This window comes from Carcharodon carcharias, chromosome 10 (genome assembly GCF_017639515.1).
Source record: "Carcharodon carcharias isolate sCarCar2 chromosome 10, sCarCar2.pri, whole genome shotgun sequence".
NCBI lineage: Eukaryota > Metazoa > Chordata > Chondrichthyes > Lamniformes > Lamnidae > Carcharodon > Carcharodon carcharias.
The window spans coordinates 11,692,173-11,706,137 of NC_054476.1; positions in this window are offsets into that span (position 1 = coordinate 11,692,173).

A 13,965-nucleotide genomic window follows, 5' to 3' on the forward strand; every position below is an offset into this window, starting at 1 on the left:
CCTGGAGGCAACAGTTGAGCTTGACCTCCACCTTCTTCTGGAGGCGACAATTAATGGAAGAAATTTCCTCTACCTTAAGGAGTGCTGGCTTGTCTGCCCTCAACCTCTCAATCTTACCCAGCTGCTCTTCCTGGTGCCAGGCAGATTTCACCACCAGTCTTGGGGAACTCGAGTGGTCCACGACTTCCGTTGAGGCATTGATAGGGCAGCAGGGATCTCCACAATGGCTTCTAGCTGCATCGGGCCCAAAAGTGTCAGCTTTTAAGAATTAGGAGCAGGAGGAGGCCAATCGGCCCCTCAAGCCTGCCCCACCATTCAATAAGATCATGGCTGATCTGCCCCAGGCCTCAACTCCTCTTTCATGCCAGCTCCTCATAGCCCTCAAACCCCTGATTTTTCAAAAATCTGTCTACCCCCTCTTTAAATACTTTCAGTGATCGAGCCTCCACAACTCTCTGGGGTAGAGAATTCCAGACATCTACAACCCTCTGAGAGAAGAAATTCCTTCACATCTCAGTTTTAAATGAGTGTCCCCTTATTCTGTAACGTATGTCCCCTAGTTCGAGATTCCCCCACTAGTGGAGACATCTTCTCAACATCTACCCTGTCAAGCCCCCTCAGAATCTTGTACGTTTCAATAAGATCACCCCTCATTCTTCTAAATTCTTATGTATAAAGGCCCAACCTGTTTAGCCGTTCTTGATAAGTCAACCCCTTCATCCCAAGAAACAGCCTAGTGAATCTCTTTTGAACAGCCTCCAATGCCAGTATATCCTTTCTGAAATACGGGGACAAAACTGTACACAGTACTCCAAGTGTGGCCTTACCAACACCCTGTACAGTTGTAACAAGACTTCCCTATTTTTAAACTCCAAACTCCCCAGCAATACAGGCCAAAATTCCATTTGCCTTCTTAATTACTTGCTGCACCTACATGCTAACTTCAGAAGATCCATAATATATAATTATATATATAAAATATATAATTGCCAAGAATTATTTTTATATGAAGGGCAGAGATATGCAAGGATATACAAAGTAAAAATGTTATGCACCATAGGTATATGAATTATTTACATCGGTCTTCATGAGGAGTAACTATAGGCACATTTCAGATTCAGTCAGTCTGGGCCACAAATCTTTTAACATAATTGATAACGTACCAACATTTAGGAATGAAAAAATACCTATAAACATCTCAAAACAACAATATCTATAAGGCACTTGGACCAGATGGTATACACCATCGAATCCTGAAAGGACAAGATTGAGTGTATGGGTAATATTTTTAGGAGCTCTATCAATACAGGAGCTGTAACTGTGGACAGGAGCATAGGTGCATCAATCATGTTATTCAAGACAAGACTAAGAAAAGGGGAAATTGCTCAGGAACATTTTACAGGCTCCTACCAAAGATTGAAGGAATACAGCTTCTAAAGACCTGTCATCATGGCTTTAGAAGCCTCATAAATCTACTGGCCTTCTCCAAGGAGATTTTAACTAATGTGATTTTAACTCCTATGCCTGATTTGCAGAGGCTGGAGGGAAACAGTGGCTGGCCAGCAGATAGGAGCAGAGAGTGTGGTGCAGGAGCTGTGGCCTGCCTCAATATGTACCCCAACATAGTTAGGTGGCCTGCAGTTAGAAAAGTGGCACTCCATTGCCGTGTTATATAATAAACAAATATTTTGGTTGTCTGAACCCAGAAAAGTTCGTCAAACTCAGTAACCTTGTGCTCTTCTTCCAACACCCTCCCCCATTCCAGTGAGATTGGCTCTATGGCTGGTCAATTCCAGCGAAAAAGACATGGATTTTCCAGCCCCGCCACAGCATGTCCCCCCCGTACTCCCCCCACCCCGGCAGATGGGACAAGCCATTCAAGTCTCCATTCAGTTCAATATAACCATAATATCCCACTCAGCGGGAGGGGCCTGGCCATGGTGTACGCCAGTACAAACTGGATCTGGAGGCAGATACAGAAAGTCCAATCCCAGAGTCAACTCTGTACAGATGGAAAGTGGCGCACTGCATGGTGGAGCATGCACTCCAGAATGGCAATGATGATCGTGGCCAGCTTGAACAGCAACATAATGTGGCACTGAAGGAACCATCCCAGTGGGATGAGAGTCTGGACGATGACACATCAGACCAGGTGCATGGAGCTTCAGTGATACCCTCTATTTTTTCATTAAAGCTTGAAACTCTTGACATCAAGAATAAACAGCGTATCAGCATTGGAAGTTACATTGCATTGCTAATTCCATGCTAATTATCACCTTGAATAGTATGCCGGAGAAACACATGCGCTGTAAGGAACATATCTTTTTATTTCTGTTGGACTGTTGTGAAGAACATATCTTTTTATTTTCTGTTGGAATGTGGATTTTAAAATTACAGTGACTGCAGTTTGAAAGACATGTCAACTGGAGCAGGATGCGAGATATATACAAGGTTGCAGTCCTGGAGCAGAGTGTGCTCCCTGACAACAGCATTTTCATTGGCTCTTGACCAGGTGACCAGGTTTTGTGTGAGAGCAGTGCAGATGAATAGCTCCTAGCCTGAAAGGAATAAGATCCAAAATTTTTTTCTCCTGTGTGTGGAAGATTCCAGTAATTCCACAATAATAGCCAGCTGGCATTTCTTCTCATATCTCTATAACCTGCTCTCTCTCTCTCTCTGAAAACCCCTGTCAAGAGGCAAAGGGGAAAATCACTGTTAGAGACATTGAAAGGTAAATGCTCAACCAGTGAACTAAATACTGAAAGTGCCGGAAGACCACTTCGTGTCATCACAAGAACAGAAAGGAATTTAGAAGACGTCGGTCAAAATCAACCCACCAAGTCCTGTACTCAGGAATTGGTGCCATTGAACTGTTTTATCCCACCCTTTAAATCCATGATATGTGTGTGTGTAGGGATTTAAGAAGGAGATAAAGTTTAAGTTATAGTGTTAGAAGTTAGCAGTTCATATTTCTTTCTTTTGACACTGGTTAATGAAAGTTTGTGCAATAAATAGTTATTTACTTATTAAGTTTACAAACTTGGTGCTCGAATTCTGTTAACCTAAATTAAACATTTAGGTGGGATGATCAAACCTTTTCACATTTGTCACGGCTCAGAGAGCAGTGAGGCGTGATATTGCAGTGCAGTATCCCCAGTGAGTCGTGACGTGCACTGCATCATCAAGAGACTGTTGATGGTCATGGGGCTTGTGAAGGATTAGCCTCAAAAGATCCAGATTCAGGTAAATGACTTCTTATTATTCCAGCTCAATAAATTGGAAACAATGAAAATCTAAACAGAGCAGTCAATAACTTTTGCTACTGCTTTGACTGCTAGATTGGACTGGCCTTGGTTCTTTGGCCTAGCTTACCAAGGAAGTTATAAAAAGCATTGATAGTGCAATAATTCTTATCCTTATTAAACCCTCTTCAACACTGCTTTCTCACATGATCATGAGGCTGAAGAGAGTCAATAAGACGCCATCCCCTCACTGGCCTCAGCAGGAAATTTTTTTCACACATTATTCAATTAACTCCTCTTCCAGGGATGGCAAAGCTTGAAGGCAGAAACTATGTTGCTGATGCCATGAGACAATGGGAGGAATTCTCCTAAGACCCCTGAGAGGATTTAATAGCGGGTGGCAGAGAGAATGCAGTCGGAGATCCAAAAATCGGTTTCATGCCAGCATAAACTGATGGCAGGATCTTCCGCTCTCGTCCGTCATGGCGGGCTGCAATTCCCACCAGAGACTGGGAAGTGAAACTGATTTGCATCCCACTAATGGGATGCAGATGAAGGCCTGACCGGAATCTTACCACCCGACCGGAATCTCACCACCCAACTGGAATCTCACCACCCGATCGTCCGCAACACCAGCAGGAAATCAAGCCGGTCCAGAACACGTGTAAAAGTCGGCACTTACCTTAAGACGACCTTGGGCAGCTTGTACAACTGAGGAAAAGGTGGAGGTCTCCAGTGACTGGACCCTGGAACACTACATGCAACACTGGATTGGTGGAGCATCAATCATATGGATCTTTTAGCACAGCAACTTCTCCCAGAGATCAGCTCTTCAACCAGCAACTTCTCCCAGGGATCAGCACTTCAACCAGCAACTTCTCCCAGGGATCAGCTCTTCAACCAGCAACTTCTCCCAGGGATCAGCTCTTCAACCAGCAACTTCTCCCAGGGATCAGCTCTTCAACCAGCAACTTCTCCCAAGGATCAGCTCTTCAACCAGCAACTTCTCCCAGGGATCCAGCTCTTCAACCAGCAACTTCTCCCAGGGATCAGCTCTTCAACCAGCAACTTCTCCCAGGGATCAGCTCTTCAACCAGCAACTTCTCCCAGGGATCAGCTCTTCAACCAGCAACTTCTCCCAGGGATCAGCTCTTCAACCAGCAACTTCTCCCAGGGATCAGCTCTTCAACCAGCAACTTCTCCCAGGGATCAGCTCTTCAACCAGCAACTTCTCCCAAGGATCAGCTCTTCCAGCTGCAGGTGGAAGACTGCAGGAGGCACTGTTGGGTGGCGAGGGTCTGTGGAGGTGGCGGGGAGAAAGACAGGGGAGAGAGGAATGAAGAGGTTGGACGGAGGTTCAGGCCTTGGGGGGTGGTGGGGGAAAGGAGAGAATCAGAGGTCTTTCAGTGGACCAGCTGATACAAAGCGGAAGGGTGGGAAGGGCCATGTTGGGTTGTGGGCGGGATTGGGGTGGCTTGTGCAGGTCTGAAGTGGCATGAAGGGGTTTGTAGTGTTGTGAGGGGTCAGTAGAGTCAATGGTGGATTCCTGGGGGGCAAACTAAGGGTAACTGTGGTAGGAGAGGATCGTGAGGCTTAAAGGCGGCAGTGGGAGCCGGTAAGATGAAGGTGTGATGATGTGTGAAGGGGCGCCAAGAGTTGTTGGTGGGGATGTGGAAAATGGCTGTGATTCATGGGATGAGGGGAGTCAGAAGAATGAGAGTGGACAAGTCTATAGTTATGGAGGTGGGATGGTTGGGAAAGAAGGGGACCTGGGGTTATATGAACCTGGACATTCCCAAAAGGTGATGGGGAGGTTTGAAGGGTGATGGTGGAGAGATGGGGTCAGGGGGTGGGTGGATCAATGGTCATGGGGGAGAGGGTGTGGGCGACTGTGGGAGGGGGAAAAGGTGTTAGAGCGTAGATGGAATGTTGCTACTTCCATGGCTAGGCTGGTCGCAACTATGTAGAGCCTCATGGTGGAGATCTCGAGTTGCTGCAACTCCACTCATGGTGGAGCTGGATCATCAGGGGGGTTGGGCGGAGATGCAGGTCATCTCAACTGGACAACTAAAGGGGAACCCTAGCATGTAGTTTTCACAATGTTAGGGACAAATAAGAGTGTGAAGGGCAAAGGCCCACAGTGCATGGGAGAGTTCTTGCTCATGGCTCACAAGGGGCCTGGCCAATGCCTTTGCCTCCCTGCAGATGCCTCATTCTGGGGCACCCCAGGAAGATGAAAGGGGTTGCTGGTATTTGCATTGAGCAAAAGGTACCTGACCAGCTGACTGACTTGCATTCTTCTGCAAGTGTAATGTTGCAGCTCCCTTGAAACTGCTAACTTTGTCAAAACATTCTGGATATTTCGATGTTAGGTCGAGAACTGAGATGATTGGAGTAGTTTCTGAGGTTTATCTGTCATGTGAGATCTGGCAGGTTCCATGGATTGTCATTAGTGCAAGGTCATGGCATGCTGGTAGATCTACAATCGCTGGGCCTTTAGTCTCCACGATGTAGAACACCTGTGACATCCAGGAGGATTTATTGTACTTGCACTCCAGGACTATGGTTCCTGCACATGGAATTAGTGAACTGTTGTGCAGTTGCACAGCAGTAGGTTTCACCATGGTCTTCTGTCTGTGGATATATGTCGTGTAGAATTTGCAGACTTAGTTATGTTTGCACTTGCCCCGTGTCAATCTTGGCCAATAACGAGTAGCTGCCAACTTTCTTATGACAGATAATTTGGATCTTGACAAGCATTTCAGATGGTTTGATGGCACCTGGGTTTTCTGTGAAATTGACAGTGTGAAGCATGTGTTTACTGTTCTCCATCTCGTCGTGCGCATCATCATCATTTTCTAGTTTGTCAATCACTTCATGTATATGTTTCTTACAGGAAACCAAATGGTTATTCTTATTGTTTGAAGGTACCCCTGTTGTGTTTGGATCAATGCACGCCTCTTTGTAGCTACATCAACCTTTGTTCTAGTGCACTGCGACTGCCAATGGCCTTTCCTCTTTGCAGAATTGATGGAAAGCTGGGCATTTCCTTAGTGCAAGCAGAAGGCCACACCTTCCACATGTCTTGCTAAGTTTGGGTATTCTAATAAGTGTGTCACCAATACTTAAGACCTGTAAGCTTAATCGAACTGCGAGGATTGCAGTGCTTCGTACTTATGTTCATTCTTGTGTGGCTCTTCAATGCTATGTGTTTTGGACTGGTCCAGCAGATCTTTCTGGAACATAGGAACTAGGAGCAGGAGTAGGGCATTTGGTCTATCGAGCCTGCTCCACCATTCAAACAGGTCATGGCTGATCATCTATCTCTTATGCCATTTTCCCCCACTATCCTCATAGCCCTCGGTGTCATTAGTGTCCAGAAATCTGTCAATTCCTGTTTTGAACATGCTCAATGATTGAGGTTCCACAGCCCTCTGGGGTAGAGAATTCCAAAAACTCACCACCCTCTGAGTGAAGAAATTCTTCCTCATCTCGGTCTTAAATGGCCAGCCCCTTTTTCGAAGAATATGTCCTCTGGCTCTAGACTCACCAGTCATGGGAAACATCCTATCCATATCTACCCTTTCTTGCCCTGTAAGAATTTTGTAAATATCAATGAGATCACCTCTCATTCTTTGAAACTCTAGAGAATATGGACCTAGTTCCCTTAATCTCTCCTCATAAAATAATCCTGCCATCCCAGGGATTAGTCTGATGAACCTACATTGTACTCCCTCTATGGGGAGTATATCCTTCCTTAGATAAGGAGACCAAAACAGTACACGATATTCCAGGTTGTGAGTGGATGCGATCGCCAACTCAACAATTCTGTCTGCTAGCTCTGTGTTGGAAAAAATCATAGTACACAACCTTTTCTCTGCATCTGCTGATGAAGTGGTCTATGGATTCCATAGGCTGTTGTCAGAATGATATGAACTCTAGTTGATGAATATGGAAGTTTAACCCAATTCTGAACTGGTTTTCCAATGTAGTCCATATCTTTTGGGGATCTTTTAGCTCTTCTTTTGTTAATCTTGATGTGTTCAGAATGTGTAGACCTTCATTCCCAATTGCTAGACAAATCTTTATAGCTTGCCCTTCTGGTTCAGACACACCTGAATCAAGAAACCATAGCCCTGTACGATGTTTAAACATTTTGAATCCTGATAGTAGGTCAGCTGCACCCAATTCAAATTTGGGAATTTTTGTTGACATTCTGACAATATCCCTTTGACCTTGCTTCTCCTAGAGTACCTGGGATGAGTATCGCTGTAGCCATTTTCGCACACTTTTCCAAAGCACCGTCCATTATAATTGCAACCTTCACTGGCCCAATTTTATGACAGTTGTGTGCGTTCTTTTCCTGTTGACTTTCCCTTGCTCTCTATCGATTTGGCTCACGCCCTGATCACTCGCCTTTTCTGACTGAGCTAACTTGGTGCTGGTCCTCACAATGAGCTGACCCACTCGCTCACTGGCTCTACCTTGGCAGTGTGTCCTTAAAATGTTTCTGCACAGTCAGCACGCTGCATTCTCAACACTCTCCAGCGCTGTGAACTCGTTGCAGTCGGACCAAAACATCCGCGGGTTGTCTTATGCCACGTGGCACTATCTAAGGCTGTTCACCATGTTGTGCCTGTACTTAACCTTGCTGCCACACTGTTTGACCACTGTTGTTGCTATCCCTTAAAGGCATATTACAACAACGAGTACAGGCACGTGACCAGAGAGATGAAACAAGAGGAAAACCTGAAGTGCAGAGAGAACCCTAAAAATTGGACAGAGGGGAATATTAAGGGCATGTATGATGGAGTGGATTACAGAATACTGAAAGGCTTGGATAGGTGTTTCCATTAGTAGGAGAGACTAGGACCCGAGGGCACAGCCTCAGAGTAAAGGGAAGACCTTTTAGAACAGAGATGAGGAGAAACTTCTTTAGCCAGAGAATGGTGAATCTATGGAATTCATTGCCACAGAAGGCTGTGGAGGCCAGGTCATTGAGTGTATTTAAGACGGAGATAGATAGGTTCTTGATTGGTAAGGGGATCAAAGGTTACGGGGAGAAGGCGGGAGAATGGGGTTGAGAAACTTATCAGCCATGATTGAATGGCGGAGCAGACTCGATGGGCCGAATGGCCTAATTTCTGCTCCTATGTCTTATGGTCTTATTACAGAAACATGGCTGAGAATGACCAACCTCTTTGATAGAAATAACTTTTCATACATTATAAATTCTGGAAGGCCATCAAAATTGAAGTATTCCAAATGCTTATTAGGGCCGATATATTTTTAATGATCAATAAACTTTATATTTTTAATGATCAATGAACTTCCCCCAAAACTAAGAACTAGTAATCTTACTCTAGCTGGAATATGGTTTGGAAAATATGAGCACAAAATGGTAAATGTTCTTGAATAACTTTGTAAATGAGGCGAGAAACCGTCTGAAGAATGAGTTGAATGGAATGATTACTAGCAGACTGTTTCCACTTTGATTCTGTGTGATTCTCTTGCATGTGCTGCAATGCAGAATCCAGTCAAATTGAGTGGATACTACGGATGTGACTTGTTCTATCATCCTGGGAAGACAGTAGACCAGGCTGTAAAATACCTATAGGTGTAAGTATGGGGACAGGGAGTTTGATGAAATGCTAAAATGACATATCAAGGGCACTGGAGAGGGAAGGACAGTTTAGAGGGGTTAAGGGACTAGTGCCTTTGCGAACATGCCACATTTTCCGCTATCTTTGGGATCTCCCCCAGACTTCAAGCGATTGTCAGCGATTGCTGAAAAAAAGAGACATTTTTGTCAAAGCTTTTCATCTTGCACTCATCAGCACAATTCACAAGAATGCCGAATGAAAAGGGAACAACAATTTATACTGTTTGAGAAGAGAGTGCTGATTAATTGGCCAAATGTGCCCACGCTGTCAAATGCTGTCAGACAGGCTGAGTTTTTCCAGCATTTTCTGTTTTTATTCCTAACAACTCGCTGCCTCCTTTAAAATTCAACTCTTTGGCCAAGCCTTTAGTCACCTTTCATAATGGGCTGTAACTTCCGACAGAGAGGCAATTGAATCAGATTGCCACTCTGCTCGTACCTGGAAATCCAGCCACTCCTAACTCGCCCAACCTTTCGACTCAGGCCGGGGGGGAGGATCTGTGAAGTGTTGTGGGCTACAGGGTTGGAGGTAAGGAGGACATGCCCCCTTTTTTGCCTGCTTTACAGGAGCTAGTGCTGTAAGTTTAAAGCTCCAGCCATTTTGAAAAGCCAGGGAGAAAATAAGTGTATCAGGCAAGTGGGCAGATTGGGCCATGGCGGGGGGGTGTAGGATGTGTCAGGGTGTGGGAGTGCAGTCAGGGCAGGCCGAGGGAGTCCCGTGGCGGGGCGTGGGGGTGGGGGGTGGGGGGGGTGTGGGGGGGTGGGGGTGGGGGGTGGGTGGTGGTGGGGGGGAGAGGTGGGTGGTTAGGGGGTGGGAGGGGTGGGTCAGTACTCAGTGGAGTGAATTTGCACAAGAGCCCAGAAGTTAGAAGTGGTTTTGATTCTTCTAACTTTTTCTGATTTAAAATCACATTAATCGGATGGTTCCCAGTGCAGGTCAATTGTTAATTGGAAGTTTGAACTTCCCGGGCAATTACATGCAATTCTTACCTGGGAACTTCCTTTCAGGTACCCTCCAGATACACGTCCGAGCTTGGAATTTACAGGTCAATGTTTCCCTCTTGCTCAGTCTCAGTTTTTGTCCGATTATGCCCTTGAAAACCTTGGGACTTTTTACACCATGGGACCTAACACTGCTGATCTGATAATCCTCAACTCCACTTTCCTGCCTTTGCCCCATAACTCTTGATTCCCTTACTGATTAAAAATCTATCTATCTCAGCCTTGAATATACTTAACGACCCAGCCTCTACAGCTCTCTGCGGTAAAGAATTCCACAGATTAATTGAGAGAAGAAATTTCTCCTCATCTCTGTCTTAAGTGAGCACCCCCTTTCTCTGAGATTATGCCCTCTGGTCCTAGACTCTCTCACAAGGGAAAACAACCTCTCAGCATCTACCCTGTCAAGCCCCCTAAGAATCTTACATGTTTCAATAAGGTCGCCTCTCATTCTTCTAAACTCCAATGAGTACAGGCCCAACCTACTCAACCTCTCCTCACAAGAAGACCCCTCCACACCCAGGATTAACCTAGTAGACTGCCTCCAATGCCAGTATATCTTTCCTTAGATAAGGGGACCAAAACTGTTCACAGTATTCTAGGTGTGGTCTAACTAGTGCCTTGTATAGTTTTAGCAAGACTCCCCTATTTTTATACTTCAATCCCCTTGAAATAAAGGCCAACATTCCATTTGCCTGCCCATATTACTTGCTGAACTTGTATGCTGGCTTTTTGGGATTCATGCACGAGGACCCCCAAATCCCTCTGTGCTGCAGTCTTCTGCAGTCTTTCTCCATTTAAATAAAGTTCAGCTCCTCAATTCTTCCTGCCAAAATGCATAACCTCACATTTTCCCACATTATATTCCATCTGCCAAGTTTTGCCCACTCACTTAATCTGTCTATATCCCTCTGTAGACTCCTTGTGTCATCCTCACCACTTGCCTTCCCACTTATTTTTTGTGTCATCCACAAACTTGGCGCTAGTACATTCACTTCCCTCATCCAAGTCATTAATATATATTGTAAATAATTGTGGCCCCAGCACTGATCCCTGTGGCACTCCACTTGTTACAGTTTGCCATCCTGAAAATGCTCGCCTTATCCCAACTTTCTGTCTTCTATTAGTTAGCCAGTCCTCTATCCATGCTAATATGCTATCCCCAACACCATGGGCTCTTACCAAATAGCCTTATGTGCAGTACCTTCTCGAACGCCTTTTGGAAATCCAAATATATTACATCTATTGATTCCCCTTTATCTATCCTGTTTGCTACCTCCTCAAAGAATTCTAATAAATTTGTCAGGCATGATTTCCCCTTCATGAAGCCATGCTGACTCTGCTTGATTATTTTATGTATTTCTAAATGCTCTGCTATTACATCCTTTATAATAGACTCTAACATTTTCCCAATGGCGGATGTTAAGCTAAAAAGCCTATAGTTATATGTTTTTTGCCTCCCTCCCTTTTTGAATAAGGATGTTACATTGCAGTTTTCCAATCCTCTGGATTACTACCAGTGCATCCACTATCTCTGCAGCTACTTCCTTTAATATCCTAAGATGCAACCCATCAGGTCCAGGGGACTCGTTGACTGTTAGCTCCATTAGTTTCCCTAGTAATTTTTCTCTAGTGATAGTTGTATTTATTTCCTCCCCACCACCCACCCCTTTTGCCCTTTGATTATTTAGTATTTCTGGAATGCTATTAATGTCTTCTACTGTGAAGACTCATTAAAAGGCACTATACAAATGCAAAATTTGGCTTTTTTCTTTATTCGTTTATGGGATGTGGGCGTCGTTGGCTAAGCTAGCATTTATTGCCTATCCCTAATTGCCCTTGAGAACTGAGTGGCTTGCTAGGCCATTTCAGAGGGCTTTTAAGAGTCAACCACATTGCTGTGGGTCTAGAGTCACATGTAGGCCAGGCTGGGTAAGGACAGCAGATTTCCTCCCCAAAAGGGCATTAGTGAACCAGATGGGTTTTTACAACAATCGGCAATGGTTTCATGGTCATTGTTAGACTTTTAATTCCAGATTTTTACTGAATTTTATTGATTTTTTTTTTACTGACCTCCTAGGCACTTTATAAACTTACTTTTCAACATTAAGAGAAAGATGACCCAGACCACTCATTTTTTAAAAATCATCCAGAGAATGAGAATCTATGCAGACCCATTTGTGCCGACCTTAATGTGACCCCAATTGGCTGTGCTGTCAAAGTGTGCTGAACTGCACATTGCATTTCACATCTATAGTCCAAAATTACACATTATAGTAAAACAACAGCCAAGGCATTTTTTCACCTTAGAAACCCTTATTTCCAATGCACCTTAACTTCAACCTGTTTGTAAGACATATAAATGTGTCACTCCTTTAATTGGATCTGTTCTGCCCCATAAATATAGTTTTACTTCATTTAACTGAGCAATTCTTTGAGACTACATTTGGTCTACGGTATAAAACATAACTCGGTAACAATGAGAATTGTACAAATAACCCATATTTATATAGCACCTTTAAATGTAATGAAACATCCCAAGGCACTTCACATGAGCATCATGTAACTAAGCATGACACTGAAACACAGACGGAGATATTAGGACAAATGGCAAAAGCTTAGCCAAAGAAGCAGGTTTTAAAGAGTGTCTTAAAAGAGGAAAGAGAGTCAGAGAGGTTACAAGTCGACAATTCCACCAAGCCTCTAAAATCCTTTCATGTTCTTGTTGCAGAATAAAATGTAAGTTTATTTAGTGACCTTAGAAAACAGTAGTAGCACTTATGACTTTACAGTCATAATCATATTTCATCCTGAAATTCTTAAATGTTAAATATAAAAAAACTTACATTCGCACTAAAGATATGACCTCAATTTACTAACTCTTGATTACATTCTTTACAATTGCCTTATCACAACATGAAGTCATTCATTCCCACATATATTTAGCTTTGTACTGTTTTAAAGAGTGAAAAATACACATCTGCGCTTTGTCATAAAAAGATAACGTGCGGTTAAGACATTATAAGAAATCTCTGGTGGAGCAGATCCACATTATTTCGATAAGCCATCCTACAATTAGGTTAAAAATAAGTGGCTACCTCCCCACAGACACACATTAACAAATTATTTATCCAAGCAAAATGATGCAAGATAAAGTTGGTGCGTGGGAGCTGTGTGCAGGTTAGGGATGAATGAATCAGCCTCCAGTGAGAGCCTGCTTGATTCTGTTCAATCTGTGCTGGCATCCCCCTGCTGAAGTGGAAACCAAATACCTTTGAGTCCACCGCCTTAATTATATTGGTTTACAGAGTTCAGTTTGGCTTCAAAGTTGGACAAAACCTGCCTTCTAAAAAGTTCAATTTGGTCCATCCTGATCAGGGGTGGAAGCTTGGACCCCTCCTAAACCAGACTGACAACTGGTTTAGATGTGTTTTTCCAGTTTGGCCTGTCCATACAACCCATCAAATCCCACTGATACTTCCCCTTCCAACAGCCAGAATGCTGTTATGTATATTCTCATATTTCTTTGTTAATAAAACATTGCCAGTATAATACAAAGGGACAAAATATTATGAGTATGATGCACAATACAAGATGACTTTGGCATGCCATTTTACTTTGCTCAAACTGCACTGGTAGTGTCCTTCATGCAGCAACAACTTATATTTATGTAGTACCTTTAACTTAATAAAATGTCCTAAGGTGCTTCACAGGAGCATTTATAAAAAATTGATATTTTTTTTATTCATTGGGCATCACTGATTACCCTTGTTCAAAGAGCATTTAAGAGTCAACCACGTTGTTGTAGGTCCGGAGTCACATAAGGGCAGCAGACTTCCTTCCCTAAAGGGCACAAGTGAACCAGATGGGTTTTTACAACAATTGACATTATGTAATCATCATTAGACTTTTAATTCTAGAATTTTATTGAATTCAAACTCCACCATGATGGGATTTGAAGCCAGAGCATTACACTGGGTCACTAATGCAGCGACAATCCCACTATACCATCACCTCCCCCCAATTAGGTCAGGTGCCCAAAAATTTGGTCAAAGGGAGGTG